This window comes from Pongo abelii, chromosome 8, assembly GCF_028885655.2.
Source record: "Pongo abelii isolate AG06213 chromosome 8, NHGRI_mPonAbe1-v2.0_pri, whole genome shotgun sequence".
Taxonomy (NCBI): Eukaryota; Metazoa; Chordata; class Mammalia; order Primates; family Hominidae; genus Pongo; species Pongo abelii.
In genome coordinates, this window is record NC_071993.2 from 71,653,632 (window position 1) to 71,671,670 (window position 18,039).

General features: G+C 54.6%; 1 long non-coding RNA gene across 1 annotated transcript; it reads left to right on the top strand.

Moving 5' to 3' along the window:
- Positions 1 to 11,813: 11,813 nt before the first annotated feature.
- Positions 11,814 to 15,301, top strand: LOC134761992 (uncharacterized). The gene is made up of 3 exons (XR_010141422.1): positions 11,814 to 12,086; positions 14,151 to 14,552; positions 14,921 to 15,301. It is a non-coding gene; the product is annotated as an uncharacterized LOC134761992 (long non-coding RNA).
- The last annotated feature ends 2,738 nt before the right edge of the window (positions 15,302 to 18,039 follow it).

Sequence of the window (18,039 nt, forward strand, 5' to 3'; positions counted from 1 at the left end):
TCTCTGAAGTTCTCTCATCTGCCTAAGTTGTCCTGAACTCCCTCCTGGAAATCTTACCTACCAAGGAAGATTGACTCATTGACAACAACTACCTATTATTCTTGGGGCTGCTCAGACAACTGTTACGACCTGAGAGACTGACTTTTTTTTTTTTTTTGAGACGGAATCTCGCTCTGTCACCCAGGCTGGAGTGCAGCGGCGCGATCTCGGCTCACTGCAAGCTCCGCCTCCCGGGTTCACGCCATTCTCCTGCCTCAGCCTCCCGAGTAGCTGGGACTACAGGTGCCCGCCACCACGCCTGGCTAATTTTTTTGTATTTTTAGTAGAGACAGGGTTTCACCATGTTAGCCAGGATGGTCTCGATCTCCTGACCTCGTGATCCGCCCACCTCAGCCTCCCAAAGTGCTGAGATTACAGGCATGAGCCACCATGCCTGGCCGAGACTGACTTTTTATCTGCATAACGAGACAACTTTTGCTCACCATGCAGTTCCTCCCCTCACCCTCCCAAACTTGTGTTGCCATCACCCACCAGAAGCTCCCAGTCCCTGTTTTTTGTTTGTTTGTTTGTTTTTTTAGGTACAAAGGTTATTCTGGACCCCAGTTCCTTTTCTGTAGCTCAAGATGTGATCTTTCTTGAAATCGCATATTTCATGGGGCTCCCATGCCTATGTATGTAATTAAATATGATTTTTCTCCTGTTAACCACTTTATCTGTCCACGTAATTCCTAGCACAGCCAAAGACCCTAGAAGGGTGGAGGGAGCCAGTTTTTGCTCTCCTGTGTCATTTGACTGCCCTTTGCCTCAGTGTCTTCATCTGCAAAATGGGAGTGATACAAACACCTACCTCATAGGGTGGTTGTGAGGAGTAAACAAGTTACCACATATAAAGCACTTAGAACACTGCCTGGTACATGGTGAGTGCCATTTGGGTGTTTCTTGTTTGTCCTTAGTGGACAAAGATTAGCTGAGCCCTGACTGGGTGTCAAGTCCCATTCCAAGCAGTGAGAGCTCTAAGGTGACTGAGACGAGGACTACCCTTGAGTAGAAACCCTGTGAGCGGAGCAGGTGTGAGGGCTCTAGCCAGGGACTCTTGATAGAGGAACTGGCGTTTGTGAAGGAGGTGGGTGCAGGCAGCACTGGGGTGGGGGTGGAGTGGGTGCTCCAGCGTGAGCAGAGGCCTGGAGGCCGGAGAGTGCAGAAGAGAGCGCATTCGGGAGCAATGCCCAGGCCAGGCCCCCAGTCTATACCTGCCATCATGCCAGACCCACCCAGTGGCCTTGGGCAGAGAACTTTCCCGGGCATGAATGAGAGACCCTGAGCTTCTCCACTCCTGGCTGCACTCTGTCCACTCAGCAATTCACTCAGCAAGCATTTCTGAACCTTTCTTGGTGGCCTGCGTGCCCTTAGGGAGGCTGCAACTAACTCTATAAGCTGAGAGAAGGCCATGCGGTGGAGGGGGTAACAGGGCAGACAGGACTGTCACTCCCGCCCCAGACCCTTACAAGGAGATATTTCCCCAGGGACAGGGCCTGGACCTCCTGTCACTCTCACAGCCACTTGGGCATGAAATAAAGGTCCAGGGCTCAGGCAGGACAAGGGGCAGGAGGGCAGGCGCTCTCTAGGACCCCACGGCTAGTCTGCCCAGAGCCCGGGAGTTGGGGCTTTGCTTGGGGAGCGGGGGGAGGGCCTGCCACATCTTGTCCACCTTCCCCACCCTCCTACCAATTTGGTCTAAACAAAGTCCCTAGGGAGGGAGGGCAGGGCTGCTCCCAGACTGGCTGGATATTTCCTTGAGGAGGCAGGGTGCAGCTCCCTACTGGAGCCCGTGCTAGTCAGAGCAGGGATCAGGCTAGGGCCTGCAGGGACCCCGGCTGGCAGTCCCACTACCTCGACTGGATTATTCTCATTTTTCTGATGGACTCAGATGAGGAGGCCTGAGAGAGAGGTGCCTGGCAGCACAGGAGGATGCAGCGGGCTCCTTCAGATGGGGAAAGTGGGGCCAGAATGGGGCTGGCCAGGCCCAGCCTCATTCCCTCACACTGACAGCCCAAAACCTCCCCTGCACTCCTCCTGGCCCCACGTACTGTGCAGGGCCCTCCCACCCTGACTGCAGCCTGCGGAGCCCCTCCTTCCACCGTGGAGCCCTGCTACCCGGGTTCCCTTCTGCCTGAGGCTCCTCTCACCCCTCAGGGCCCAACCTCCTGCCACCTCAGGGAGGTCTGGCCTGGCCCTTTTGGGCCTCTCACATCCTGTTCTGGAGGTATTTGTGTAGTTCTTAGGCAAAGGCTTCCCCAGAGAAGAGGTTCAGGGCTGCGGTCCCAGGGCCTGGGCACCACAACCTGGGGTCTCCATGGGAGGCCGAGGGAAGGAAGGGCCCATCAGCACTGAGGCACTGTCCCCACCGGCAGCATTCCCAGCCTCGCCTATTCCTCTGCCCAGGGTCACCCTAGGGAGCTGCTTTGCAGCCATAAACCCGCGCCCTGGCTGGGGGACACTTCTCCCAGATCTTAGAGGGCTTAGACCCAGGGCTGTCAGCCACAGTGTGCGTCCAGCTGGACGATGGCTGGAGGCAGCAGTCTGTCATGGGACGGGCACTGGGCGGGGGCTTTTTCCTTTTCCCGCCTCCTGGGGGAAGCAGAGTCCTGCTGATCCTGCTGAAAAGGCCCCAAGTCTCCTCTCCCTGCGCAAGGACAAATGTACCAGGGGCCAAAATGAGAATCACAAACATTGGTCATTGAGAGGAGCACGGACTCCTGTCCGAAGAGGTCACCACCCCAAGGGGTAGAGGAGGAGGCTCTCTCCAGCACTCAGGCCAGCCACTCCTGGAGTCAGACCCAATTCTGTCCCCGGCCGCCCCAGTGCTGCCCTGGCCACAAGCCCGGGAATCACCTCTGGCAGGCTCTGCCATCTGCTGGCTGCCAGCCCATGGTCTGCGTGCAGAAGGTGGCATCGTGGGCCCTAATTTTGCTCCCAGCCACATGTCAAACAAGCCAGCTACCACCACTGCAGGTGCCACACGGGCAGCAAGTGTGTCCATGGTGTTCAGGCTGTGAGTGACAGGCCTTGGGAGGCCACCGCAGGTGCTCAGAGCTGCTTCTCTGTGGATGTCTTTAGTCCTCAGTCTCTCTCTGGTCCCACCTTGGCATGGAAGCACTGAACCCAAAGATCGGAGTTCCAGCCTCAGCCATGGACCCACTAGGCCAGGAGGCACTTTTCATCTGTATCATTTACTTATAAAATCTTATTATAGGCTGGGTGCAGTGGCTCACGCCTGTAATCTCTGCACTTTGCGAGGCTGAGGTGGGTGGACCAAGAGGTCAAGAAACCGAGACCATCCTGGTCAACATGGTGAATCCCCATCTCTACTAAAAATACAAAAATTAGCTGAGTGTGGTGGCACATGCCTGTAGTCCCAGCTACTCGGGAGGTTGAGGCAGGAGAATCGCTTGAACCCAGGAAGGCGGAGGTTGCAGTGAGCCGAGATTGTGCCACTGTACTCCAGCCTGGCAACAGAGTGAGACTCCGTCTCAAAAAAAAAAAAAAAAAAATCTTATTATAGGCTAGGCATGGTGACTCACGCCTATAATCCCAGCACTTTGGGAGGCTGAGGCAGGTGGATCACCTGAGGTCAAGAGTTCAAGACCACCCTGACCAACACAGTGAAACCTGTCTCTACTAAAAATACAAAATTACCAGGTGTGGTGGCGCATGCCTGTAATCCCAGCTACTCAGGAGGCTGATGCAAGAGAATCACTTGAACCCGGGAGGCGGAGGTTGCAGTGAGCCCACGCCATTGCACTCCAGCCTGGGCAACAAGATCGAGACTCCGTCTCAAAAAAAAAAATCTAATTATAATTATCATCCCACAGACCTCACCGGTTCAGTCACTAAGGATATCAGCCTCTGTCAGCCACTGAGTTTATAGGTGTCAGCCCTGCTAGCCTTGTGTCCGGAATTGGTGGGTTCTTGGTCTTACTGACTTCCAGAATGAAGCCGCGGACCCTCACGGTGAGTGTTACAGCTCTTAAGGTGGCGCATCTGGAGTTTGTTCCTTCTGATGTTCGGATGTGTTCGGAGTTTCTTCCTTCTGGTGGGTTCGTAGTCTTGCTGGCTCAGGAGTGAAGCTGCAGACCTTCGCGGTGTTACAGCTCTTAAAGCTGTGCATCTGGAGTTGTTCGTTCCTCCCGGTGGGCTCATGGTCTCGCTGGCTTCAGGAGTGAAGCTGCAGACCTTCTCGGTGAGTGTTACAGCTCATAAAAGCAGTGTGGACCCAAAGAGTGAGCAGTAGCAAGATTTATTGCAAAGAGCAAAAGAACAAAGCTTCCACAGGGTGGAAGGGGACCGGAGCGGGTTGTCACTGCTGGCTTGGGTAGCCTGCTTTTATTCTCTTATCTGGCCCCACCCACGTCCTGCTGATTGGTAGAGCCAAGTGATCTGTTTTGACAGGGCGCTGATTGGGGCGTTTGCAATCCCTGAGTTAGACACAAAGGTTCTCCACATCCCCACCAGATTAGTTAGATACAGAACATCGACACAAGGATTCTCCAAGGCCCCATCAGAGTAGCTAGATATAGAGTGTCGATTGGTGCACTCACAAACCCTGAGCTAGACACAGGGTGCTGATTGGTGTGTTTACAAACCTTGAGCTAGATACAGAGTGCCGATTGGTGTATTTACAATCCCTGAGCTAGACATAAAGGTTCTCCAAGGCCCCACCAGAGTAGCTAGATACAGAGTGTCTATTGGTGCACTCACAAACCCTGAGCTAGACATAAATGTTCTCCAAGGCCCCACCAGAGTAGCTAGATACAGAGTGTGGACACAAAGGTTCTCCAAGGCCCCACCAGAGTAGCTAAATACAGAGTGTCCTTTGGTGCATTCACAAACCCTGAGCTAGACACAGGGTGCTGACTGGTGTGTTTACAAACCTTGAGCTAGATACAGAGTGCCGACTGGTGTATTTACAATCCCTGGGCTAGACATAAAGGTTCTCCAAGGCCCCACCAGAGTAGCTAGATACAGAGTGTGGACTGGTGCATTCACAAACCCTGAACTAGACACAGGGTGCTGATTGGTGTATTTACAATCCCTGAGCTAGACATAAAGCTTCTCCACATCCCCACCAGACTCAGGAGCCCAGCTGGCTTCACCCAGTGGATCCCGCACCGGAGCTGCCGGTGAAGCTGCCTGCCAGTCCCGCGTGGTGCGCCCGCACTCCTCAGCCCTTGGGTGGTGATGGGACTGGGTGCCCTGTCGCAGGGGGCGGCGCTCAATGGGGAGGCTCGGGCCACACAGGAGCCCATGGAGTGGGTGGGAGGCTCAGGCATGGCGGGCTGCAGGTCCGGAGCCCTGCCCCACAGGAAGGCAGCTAAGACCCGGTGAGAAATCCAGAGCAGCGCCGGTGGGCTGGCACTGCTGGGAGACCCAGTACACCCTCCGCAGCCGCTGGCCCGGGTGCTAAGCCCCTCATTGCCTGGGGCCGGCAGGGCCGGCCGGCTGCTCCCAGTGAGGGGCCTGCCAAGCCCGCGCCCACCCGGAACTCCAGCTGGCCCTGGGAACTCCAGCTGGCCCGCAAGCGCCCCGCGCAGCCCCGGTTCTCACTCCCGCCTCTCTCTCCACACCTCCCTGCAAGCTGAGGGAGCCAGCTCTGGCCTTGGCCAGCCCAGAAAGGGGCTCCCACAGTGCAGCGGTGGGCTGAAGAGCTCCTCAACTGCCACCAAAGTGGGAGCCCAGGCAGAGGAGGCGCCGAGAGCGAGCGAGGGCTGTGAGGACTGCCAGCACGCTGTCACCTCTCAGCCTGACCCATATCAACTTTGTACAAACACCCCACTGGGGGGCCGGGGTCCCTCATGGGGGCTGGGGTCACTCCTGGGCCCGGCCTCACCCCATGATCCCAAGCCCAGGCCTCTGCTTTCAGGACCCTGGGCCCAACATCCGCCCACTCCCTGCCAGCCTGGCCGTGGTGGGGTGGTATTGGAGCCTGGAGGATCGAGTTTCATGTCCTACAGCTGCCCATATTATTAGCTCTGGAGGGGCAGCCTGGGCTGTAACACAATTCAAGGAACTGTTGACTTGGCTCGAGTTTCCAGCTCAGCAGCTGGGAGGGACGCGTGGAGTGGGGAGCAGGGACCTCTGGCTCCTCCCAACCCCCAGTGCCTGTTGTGAGAGCTAGAGAAGACTGCTAGATGACCGACTGAGTCCCTCCGGGTGCCACTGATGTCAATACGGGCACTGGGGACTCTCTCATGGCCCTTGGGCGACCCCAGCCAGCTGCCTGGCTTCTAGCCTCCTCCCATACCTGTTTGTGCAATCTCGGCCTCCTCCTCCACCCACTGCCCCTGGCCGGAAGGTGATGGGGAAATGGGTAGCCCTACTCCTCAGCCTGGAAAAGGACGCCCCAGACCCCCAGCAGAAAAAGGAAAGTCCCCCTACTCTCTGCCTCCCTCATCGACTCCTGCCTCTTTCTGTTGCTGGTGTCTGCAGGTGCCAGCACCCCCGGAGTAAGCCAGGGAAAACCTGGGCCTGTGCCAGGGCCCTAGACTGTGGCTCCAGGAAAGGACCTGGGCTCCTGGCCAGGCACCCAGCCCTGCATCCACAGGGGTATCAGTAACCAGCCTCCTAAGACCCCTGAGCCCCTCCCTTGTCTGCCAGTGGGAGTCACACCTTCCCGCACGCTGTTGGGGACTGAACATCCTACACACACCTGGAAGTGCCCCACAGGGTTGGCCATTGCATAGAAGGTTTTGGCCCTGTCCCTTCCCTGAGAAGGGACAAGGGACCTGTGGCCCCAGTGAACTCTGCATAACAGACCTCACTGTCGGCAGAAACCAGCGATTAAGAATTTGAAGATTTTGGCCGGGCTCGGTGACTCATGCCTGTAATCCCAGCACTTTGGGAGGCCGAGGTGGGTGGATCACCTGATGTCAGGAGTTCAAGACCAGCCTGGCCAACATGGCGAAACCCCATCTCTACTAAAAATACCGAAAAAAAAAAAAAAATTAGCCAGGCGTGGTGGCGGGCGCTTGTAATCTCAGCTACCTGGGAGGCTGAGGCAGGAGAATTGCTTGAACCCAGGAGGCAGAGGTTGCAGTGAGCGAAGATTGTGCCACTGCACTCTAGCCTGGGTGACAGAGCAAGACTCTGTCTCAAAAAATAATAAGAAAGAAAGGAAGGAAGGAAAGAAGGAGAGAGAAAGAAAGAATTTGAAGATTTCAGCACTGAATGGATAGTACCAGAACATGCTGGGCTTGGGGTCTAATTACTGGGCTGCCTGGAGAAGGCAACAAGGACAACATCCTTGTCCTGAAGGCATAAATCACAGAGTGTTAGAGGTGGCAGGCTTCGAAGATGGGTTCTCAAACTGTGTCCCCAGAGCCCTGGGCCCCCAGGGGTGTGGGGTAAGAGTGGGAGGGCGCCCGGGGCTCCAGCCCACCCGTCTCAGTCACCCGCTGTTATCTCTTGTTTAGTGCAGGTGGAATTGTGACTGAAGAAGGGGTTCCATGTCCAAAATAAATATTTAAAAGCCAGACCCCTAATCTACTCCCACAATTTCACCACTGAGGAAATCGAGCCCCAGACAAGAGAAGTGACTTGCCAAGGTCACCCAGCTCAGTGGTGTCGGAGCTGCTGCCTGGGACACAGACCATCCCCCCGCCCCAACCCTGGGCTGTGGACCATGGATGAGGAGGACAAAGGTGGGCCGGGGGTGCAGGTTGCCCCCAGCAAGGTCTGGGCCTCAGCCACGGCTCCCCTGACCTAACCCCCTAGGGCAGGCCTCAGGGCCAGGAGCTGGGTTGTCCCTGAAGGCAGCCCCATACCCTGATCTAGGGCAGTGGAGTCCTCTGTTCACTTCTCTGAGCAGCCAAGAGCTCTCCAGGTTGTCAGCCTGGCGAGGCCTCTCCAAGTAACCAACAAGCCCCGCCAGCCTGCCAGTTAGCCATCACCACACTCTCCCGTTCCTCCTTGCAAGTACCCGACAGTCTGCAGACCTGGGGCCAAGCTTACCTGAGGCACATCATGGGCTCCTGTCATTATTTCCTGCTGTTCCTGAGTGCCTCCCTCTGCCCTGCCCTATGTGTGTAGGTGCCCTTCCTCTCCTAGCCCCAGCCTCTGCTAACCTGTCCACCCAACCCCATGTTGACAGGCCCCTATCCTCCCTGGCCAAAGTGGCTCACGGGTCTTCCAGCCTGCCCTGGGGCTCTGGGTTCTCACACAGCCCAGCCCAGCCTCTTTCCAGTTGAGGTGGACAAGGTGATGCCCTGACCTCAGAGAGCGAGCCGGCCAGGGGCTGGGTCCTGCGGCCCTGACCAGGTGAGACTCCGTCAGGAAACCAAAACAAGCTTCCCACACCTGCCCTCTTGCTAGGATACACCTTGCAATTTAGCACCAGGGTGGGCCAACCGTCCTGACTTGCCTAGGACTCTCCTGGTGAGCGCTGAAAGTCCTGAGTCCCCAGAAACCCCTCAGATCTGGGCACACTGGGACAGCTGGCCACTCCACTGGGACACACATCCCAAGGGTCATTACACCTTTCCTGTCCCCACTGAACCAGGTATTTTTTCTTTCCATAACCCTGGTCACTCACAAAGACAGGGTGGGGCCACAGGCAGTCCCCTTCGTCTGTCTGGCTCCCTCAGACTGGGCTGAGGCTGGCCACAGGCCCACAGTGCTGTCCGAGGCCTGATGAGGTCTGCTGAGTTGAGCAGAGGCTCCACAGCCCATCAGAGGCCCAGGCCTGTTAGGCCCTGTGAGATGGAGAATGGAGGAGCCCAAGAAAGGCCCTGGGCTCCATCCCAGCCCTGTGTTGTCCCCAGGCTGGGGCAGGCCTGAGGTGATCCCAGGAAGGCAACCCCAGTGTAGGAACCAGGCCTGCCCGGGGCCCACTGAGGCTGCCTCTACCTGTCTGGGCTTGAGGTGAGTCACTTCCTCCCTCAGCTGGTATGTGATGGGGAGGGGAGGGTTGGAGAGGGGACAGCATCTAAAAATAGCAGGGCCTAGACTGGTGGAAGATGCCCCAAGAGTTTCCCCTTGGACCAGGGAGGACCTGGCTTCCCATGGAACCGACATCAGCCACGGCCCCCACCAGGCCCTGCGTTAGGACAGGGAGGGAGATGGCCAAGACCTCCCCCACCCCCGCTTCTCAGGCTCAGAGCCCCCTTGAAGGCTGAGACTCAGGAGCAGCGCCGGATGGGGTAGGAGCTTTGAGAGAGGAGGCCTCCAGCAGACAGTACTCGTTCATTCCCCTCCCTGTGCACACACACAGATGCACGCACACAGAGACACAGGCACGTACCCTCGCCCAGCCTGGCTTCATGAGTCATCTCCCTCATGCCAGGACTCATCTCCCTGGTCAGCAGGGTGGACTGAGGACCCACTGTGTGCTTGAGCCACACCCTGGAAGACAAGGAAGCCATGCTCATGACCGTCCCTGGCCTCAGGGACTCCACATCATAAGAGGCCACTCAGGAAAGAGGAGAACACCCAGGGCAAAAGCAAGAGGCAGGCAGGGGGTGTGTGGTGGATGAGCTGGAGTCCGGAAGACCTGGTTTCAAATCCTGGCACTCACCCTTTCTAGCCATGTGACTAGACAAGCTATTTGACCTCTCCTGCCTCAGCTTCCATCTATATAATGGATGACACGTATGGCCCACATCATATGTCAAATACAATCATGCATATAAAGTCCCCAAGCAAACAGAGCTCTTGCCATCAAAGCTTATGGTATCAGGCTAGAAACCTTGGGGGCGGGGGGACTTTGAATATGTCAGTAGACCTTTCTATCCCAAGGACTTACTGTGACATTCCACCTGGCCCCACCTGTGACAGGGAAAGGGGGAGGGGAGGGGAGGGAGAGGAGCTGCCGCTCACAACAGTGCTGGCCTCTACTGTGAACACTTGATATCGTTCTCATTTTCCCTCAGCCTCATAACAGCTTTACAAAGTAGGCATCGCTATTCCCATTTTACAAGTGGAGAAATGGAGGCCCAAAAACATTCAATCACCTGCCCAGGGTCATGCAGCTGGCCTGGGGCAAAAGCCAGATTGGGGCCCAGATCTGAGTGTGATCTCCTTGTGCACTGTGGGATGAGGCGGGGTCTGTCATGCCTGGGGTCGGCTGAGGGTGCAGGGGTGTCTGACTCTTTTGGGAGGAGCCCCTAGAACCCCCTGCCTGAGGTGACTATGGAATATGCTGAGCCTTTGGCCAGGGCTGCCTTCCTCCTGTCTGGTCCCACCTCCCCCACCCAGACCACCCCGCCAGCCCTCAGACCCCTCCCAGAAACACGGAAGGGCTCCACTCCCTCTGGGAGTTACCACCTTCACTTCCAACTTCAGCTCGGTGAGGGAGGTACCGTGACCCCTGAGTGACAGAAAAGGCAGCCAGATCAGAGGGGTCAGGAACCTGCTCTCATGCTCGCAGAGCTGGGGAAGCAGAGCTGGACAGAGCCCCGGCTGCTCAGACTCCTAAGCTGCCAGTCTGGATCCCACACCCCGACTGTCCGGTGGGGGTGGGGACTTCTCTGCTTCCCCTGCTCCTCACGCTTCCCGGAGCCATCCCTGTTTGTACCGGCTGGGGTTACATGCAAAGTGCAAGCCTTGCATCAGCCAGACAGGCCCTGCTCTAGTAAGAGCTGCTTTCTGCCTCTCTGGGCCTTCCCCACCGTTATCTGACTCATCCCCTGACAGTCCCAGGAGACTAGAGAGAGGCCAGGCCTCTTATCCCTATTGCACAGATGGAGGGACTGAGAGAGGAAGTGACTTACTCCAGTGACTCAGGGCCAGACCTGGCAGCAACCCAGTCTGAGGAGGCCACAGGTGTAGCTGGTGTGGCCTGGGGAACGTTCCTAGGTGCCACACAGCCAGATAAGCAGTTTTTAATGCCTCACAGCAGGCACAAATATCAACCGATGTGTGTCGAATGAATGAATGAACGTTGCAGGCCCTGGGTGAAAGATGAGGGGTGATATTGAGGAAAAAATAAATATGATACAGGGAAGGAAAAAAAAAGCCGGAAACCCAGACATGCCCCAGTTGCAGCCTCTCAGCCCAGCTGGCTTTGTAGCTCCCAGTTCCCTCCTCTTTAAGCATCTTCATGGCTATCACTTACTGGGTGAGTGCTCGTGACTCTGGGGTGAGTGCTCGTGACTCTGATATAACACTTTGTAGCCTTTTTTTTTTTTTTTTTTGAGACCAGGTCTCACTCTGTCGCCCAGGCTGGAGTGCAGTGGCCTGATCTTGGCTCACTGCAGCCTTGACTTCCTGGGCTCAAGGGATCCTCCCACCTTGGCCTCCCAAAGTGCTGGTATTACAGGAGTGAGCCACCACACCCGCCCCTATAGCCTCTATCTTATTTCATCCTGACAACAACCCAGTGATGCTATCATCCTCCCCATTTAACAGATGAGTTATCTGAGGCTCAGAGAGGTTACACAGTTCTTGCTCCAGTCGGCACGGGACCACACTCCAGGGGCTGACTTGCAACTGCTCTCCAAACCCAGCAAGGCAGATGTGCCCCTGCGCGTGCGATACCCACGTGGGGCTGCCCAGGTGTGTCTGCGGGTTGGCACCAGCTCCTCGTATCTGTCAGAGCATTGCGGGGGTGGTGCGACAGGAGCGGAACCGAACGCCAGTGGCGGAAGTGGATAATGAGCCAGGGCGCCTGGGCTGTAAGGGGGCTTGGGCACGCGGGCCTACCCCCAGCACCAGGCGCCCTCCCCCAAACCCAGCCACAGCTGGGGAACTGGGGGCGGGGCTAATGCTGGAGGCAGGCCCCGCCGGCGCCGGGCTCCCACCCCCCAGCGCCCGCTGACAGCCCCGCGGCGCGTTGCCAGCGATTGCCCCAACAGGCCGCATCCGCTTTCGCAGTCCTGCACGTTGCGCACACAGCGCGCCGGCCTGGGCGGGGCTGCTTGTCCCCGGCCCCCAGCCCCCGACCCGCGGCCCCTGCCCGGCTGCCTTCTCCCCCGGCTGAGACCCGGGCCAGACTGAGTCCCTAGCGGCCCATTACCCCGCCGGGCTCGTCCCAGACACCTTTGATGGCTGCCCTTTGCCCCGTCTGGTCTGAGCGGACAAACAAGGGAAATTGAGTAAGCCAGCTCAGCAAGACAGGAAACTCCTGGCCGCTTTGTTACTCATGATTTTCAGCAACTTGGGGAGTGGGGGCAGGGGAGGGGAGTCCTAGGGGAATTTCTGTAGTTCAAGAAGTTTGGGAGCTCCAGGACTGGGAGCGCCCTCAGAGCAGGTCTACCTCCCAGGCCAGGTACCGTAGTTGGCACTAGTAAGTAAGTGCTCCACAAATTCGTGTTAACATGCATTTTCAAGAATGCAATTTATTTAATTTTCAAGTCTTCAGTCCCAGCTACTCGGTAGGCTGAGGCGGGAGGACCCCTTTAGCCCAGGAGGTCAAGGCTGCAGTGAGCTACGATCTTGCCACTGCACTCCAGCCTGGGTGACATAGCTAGACTGGTCTCAAAAAAAAAAAAAAAAAAGGCATTTTCTCACTTACCTGCTTTGAGTGCCTGCCAGAAAGAATCTCCAGGTGAAAGGGGACAGGTTTAGGGCTGGAGCTGAAGGCTGGCATTTGGGGCTTGAGGTTCTGCGTTTGGCATTGGTTTGCTGTTTCACTTGGGCAAATCTCTTGGCCTCTCTGGGCTGCATTTCTGTGGGGAATCAGTAATAAGGCAACCTGTCTAGCTCTAAGGCTCAGAGGCACGGGGCAGGCTTTGAATTTCCAGCAAGCAGGTGAAAGAGCCTTTGATTTGAAGCAGAGATTTCCTCTTGAACATTAATATTCTGGGCTTTTCCAGGCTGGAGCCTTAGAACTGCTGTTATTAAACTAAGTGACATGAGTAGCCCCCCGTTGCTTACAGAATTTCTTGGCTTGGCATTTGGGGTTTTCTCATGCTGCTTCTACCCTGCCTGTATGGCTTCACCCCCAACTACACCCCTACACTGTAGTTAGGAAGAGCCTCAGACTCCCCACACACCCCACACAATGTTCAGACTTCTGTGCCCTCACTCATGCTGTTCCTTCTGCCCGGAATGCTTTTCCCTACACTCTTCAAATGATTGGCTCTTTCTCATATTGATCCCCACATAAATGTTACTTGAGTAGAGGTCCTGTTATTAACTCTCAGAGCTTCCTGTTTTCTCTCTTTAGCTCTTACTGCAGTTCAGAATTCGAAGTTGCTTTCTCCGCCGGGCTGAAAGGTCAATGAGGGAGAGATCATGTCTGTTTTCCTCATCTCCACATACCCAGCACTTACCAAGGTGCCTGGCGTATACTAAGAGATCAATAAATATATATGGAAAGGGGCCGGGCACGGTGGCTCATGCCTGTAATCCCAGCACTTTGGGAGGTCGAGGTAGGCAGATCATCTGAGGTCAGGAGTTGGAGACCAGCCTGGCCAACATGGTGAAACCCTGTCTGTACTAAAAATACAAAAATTAGCCAGTCGTGGTGACACGTGCCTGTAATCCCAGCTACTTGGGAGGCTGAGGCAGGAGAATAGCTTGAATCTGGGAGGCGGAGGTTGCAGTGAGCCGAGATCATGCCATTGCACTCCAGCCTGGATGACGAGCAAAACTTCATCTCAAAAAATAATAATAATAAAGGCCGGGCACAGTGGCTCACGCCTGTAATCCCAGCACTTTGGGAGGCCAAGGAGGGTGGATCACAAGGTCAGGAGATTGAGACCATTCTGGCCAACTTGATGAAACCCTGTCTCTACTAAAAATACAAAAATTAGCCAGGTGTGGTGGCGCATGCCTGTAATCCTAGCTACTCAGGAGGCTGAGGCAGGAGAATCTCTTGAACCCAGGAGGCAGAAGTTGCAGTGAGCCGAGATCACATCATTGCACTCCAGCCCAGGCAACAGAGTGAGACCCCGTCTCAAAAAATAATAATAACAATAATTAAATAAATAAATATGGAAAGGAAGAAAGAATGAATGATTAGCAAAACCATGGAAACATTTTCTGAAAAGATGGGGGGGCATGCATGTATGTAAATAAAGACATAGATATGTCTGTAAACATAAGAAAAAGTCAAGACAGTATACAACAACCTAATTCCCCGCAAGGAGTAAGATGCAGATTTCTGATGGTTTATTGTATATTCAAGTCTTGCTTAAAGATCATCTATTCTGTAGGTCTCTGGTCCTGCCTGTGTGCTGGGCTACATCTGAGCATGCTGCCAGGCACCCTGAAGCCAGGCCTGATGCTCCCTCCTGATCCAGTCCTAACGATCCTGCCTGAGGCCAGACAGCAGGACAGATGGCAGCAGCCCCTTGTGTGCCTGAGTTTGTCCACTGGTACAGGTGAGAGCAGAGATGGTAAGGACAATGACAGTGTGGGACTGACACCAGGCCACCCATCTCCACCCAGCTGGTGCCATCGCTGCACGTGGCCTTGGGCTATCAGCAGAGCTTCAATGTGACAGGAAGCCTGGCCTCCTGCAAGGCTGGGCCCAGCTGGCTCACTTCAGGTTCAAGATGGAGCCTCGGCTGTGGGAGGCACAACAGGCAGCTTTTCACTGCTCTCGGGGTGCCTAGGTGAGGGACAGCCTTTTTTTCTTTTTTTTTGAGATGGAGTCTCATTCTGTCACCCAGGCTAGAGTGCAGTGGCGCAATCTTGGCTCACTGTAGCCTCCACCTTCCAGGTTCAAGCGATTCTCCCACCTCGGCCTCCCAAGTAGCTGGGATTACAGGCACGCACCACCATGCCCAGCTAATTTTTGTATTTTTAGTAGAGATGGGGTTTCACCAGGTTAGCAAGATTGGTCTCGAACTCCTGACCTCAGGTGATCTGCCTGCCTTGGCCTCCCAAAGTGCTGGGATTATAGGGGTGAGCCACTGCACCTGGCCCTCCAGGAACAACCTTGTGTAAACAAAAGTCCTCTTGCCCATTCTGTGTCCCACAGCAGCTCCCGTGAGACCTGGAACAACACGGTTCAGACCAACTGGGCCAGAGGAGAGGAAGGAAGAGTGGCAGAGGGCTCAGGGTCGGATGTCTGAGCTTCTGTTCCCATGGGTGCCTCTCATTATGCTTGTCAGGAAGCAGAAGAGAGTGCAAACTTTGACCTCATCTGAACTAACCCATCTCAGCCTGGTTTCTCTTCCCTGACTGTCTCCGAACCTGTTACCCCACTTGGAAAATCAGCGGGTAGTGCAGGGGTGAACCCTCCATTCTGGAATCACCCAGCTTCCAGTGGTTTCAGGTCCACACCCGCCAGTTGTGTGACACTGGACAACTGGCTTTGCTCCTGCTCTGCCTCAGTTTCCCCATAAAATTAGTTAATGCATGGAAAGTGTTTAGAAGAGATCCTCATAGACAGTAAGTGTGTCTGTTCGCCGTAGTGTCAGCTACTAACTGTATGGCTAGGAAAATAACAGTAACTCCCTCATCAGCTGTGCTGAGGATTCCATCAGATCATGTATGTAAAGTGCTTGGCATAAGCACACTTAGTGTTCAGTGTTTACTTGTCTTACTAAAGATCACAAAATGGGGCTACAGATCTTGGTCCCTGAAATGCTGGGGCATGAGCACGGTGGCTGCTGGGGGCTTCCTGGGAATGGAACACAGGCCTTCCATGTCCCTGGGAGCCACATTGGTCCGATGGTGTTATTGAGTGTTGTGTTGCTGAACTGTCTGCTTAGTCACCTGCCTGCTACCTCAAACACATTTAAACCAACTCCTTCTGGACTGGCTTTCCCAATATACTATCCTGGCAATGTCACAGGCCTAGAGCACTAGGCAAAGTGTCAGACCTGCTGCAAAATACAGTTGGAACTTTATCTGATCCTTGGCTCCCGTCCCAAGCAGAAATACATTGTGGCAGGAACTTGCAGCAAAGCTGAAGCAAGCCTGGGAGCTGGAGGAGGAAGGTGGCCTGGGATGGCCAACCACATACTCCCCCCACGCCCTCCATCCTTCTTGGCCCCCCTTTTTATTTATACAGTGTTGCTGATTAATGCCATTCCTAGTTATGAAGCCGTGTTACAAACCTAGGGCTTAATTGTGAGCCCTGGATTTGTAGAGAAGAGATGGAAAGAGGGGAAAGAGAACCATTCCCCAAAAACTCAGGGAAGTACACTGCAGAGATTTCCTCTTTCTTCCCTCAGTGTCATTTGGCGCCGACTTTCTGGAGGCCAGGACAATCTTTTGCACAGTGGTGCTGTCCGGAACTCCCCTGAAAGAGCCAATGACAATGGCAGCACGGACAGCCATGCCAGATTGGAACTTGGCCAGCTATGGAGGGGAGAAGTTCTCAGCCTGGGTGTCTCCACCCCAAACCAAGGCCAAGGGCAAGGGCAAACCTCTCTTCCCTCCCGGTTCCATTTGGCAACTCCTGCAGGGAGGTCCCAGGCAAGTCTAGGAGGTCCCAGGCCAGTCTTAACAGGTCTTCCTGCAGGTACTCCTGGAAGGCCATTGTCTTAGAATAAAAGGAATTCCAGGGGCACCTCACCACAAGCACACATTTGAGCATTCAAAAGAGCTGGAGCTCGTGAGTGAAAGGAAATGAAGGAAAAGAAACAATGTGGCATGACCAGAAAGAGTTCTACATGTTAAGTTGCTTTTTCTTGCTTTCTTTTTTTTTGAGACGGAATTTCGCTCTTGTTGACGAGGCTGGAGTGCAGTGGCGTGATCTGTGCTCACTGCAACCTCCCCTTTCCAGGTTCAAGGGATTCTCCTGCCTCAGCCTCCCAAGTAGCTGGGATTACAGGCGACCACCACCACGCTCGGCTAATTTTTGTATTTTTAGTAGAGACGGGGTTTTACCATGTTGGCCAGGCTGGTCTCGAACTCCTGACCTCAGGTGATCCACCCACTTTGGCCTCCTTAAGTGTTGGGATTATAGGCGTGAGCCACTGCGCCCGGCCAAATTGCATTTTCTTTTTTCGTTTTTTCTTAGAGACAGAGTCTCACTGTGTTACCAGGCTGGAATACCCTGGTGTGATCAGAGCTCACTGCAGCCTTGATCTCTCATGCTTAAGCGATCCTCCTGCCTCAGCCCCCCTAGTAGCTGGGACTACAGGCATGTGCCACCATGCTCAGCTTATTGATTGATTGATTGATTGAGACAGGGTCTTGGTCTGTCGCCCAGGCTGGAGTGCAGTGGCACAGTCTCGCTCACTGCAACCTCCGCTTCCTGGGCTCAAGTGATTCTCCCACTTCAGCCTCCCAAGTAGATGGGACTACAGGCACTCACCACCATGCTCAGTTAATTTGTAAATCTTTTGTAGAGACGGGGTCTCCCTATATTGCCCAGGGTGGTCTCAAACTCCTGGGCTCAAGTGATTCTCCTGCTTTGGCCTCCGAAAGTGCTGGGATTACAGATGTGAGCCACTGTGCCTGGCCCTAAATTGCATTTTTTGAAGGTCCAAAATTCCCATAGCACAGGTAATATTGTCAAGACCTTAAGCTTGGCTGGACGCGGTGGCTCACGCCTGTAATCCCAGCAATTTGGGAGGCCGAGGCAGGTGGATCATGAGGTCAGGAGATGGAGACCATCCTGGCGACATGGTTAAAACCTGTCTCTACTAAAAATAAAAAATATTAGTTAGGTGTGGTGGTAGGTGCCTGTAGTCCCAGCTACTCCGAAGGCTGAGGCAGGAGAATCTCTTGAACCCAGGAAGGGGAGGTTGCAGTGGGCCGAGATTGTGCCACTGCACTGCAGCCTGGGGGATAGAGTGAGACTCCGTCTCAGAAAAAAAATAAAAATAAATTAAATAAATAGAAAATAAAAAATCTTAAGCTTTACAGATTTGGAAGTCATTAGGTTCAGAATGTTTAAAAAATCAACCTGGTCAAATTTGAGTATAAACTGGATATGAGATGATATTATGGAACCATTGTTAGTTTTCTCCCATGAGAGAATGGCAATGTGATTATGGAGAGCAGCCTATTCCTAGGAAATTCTCAAGTATGTGACTTCTCAAATGGCTCACCAGGAAAATTTTACACAGATCAAGCAAATGTGGCAAAAACTTAACCAGGCCGGGGCACGGTGGGTGGCTCATGCCTGTAATCCCAGAACTT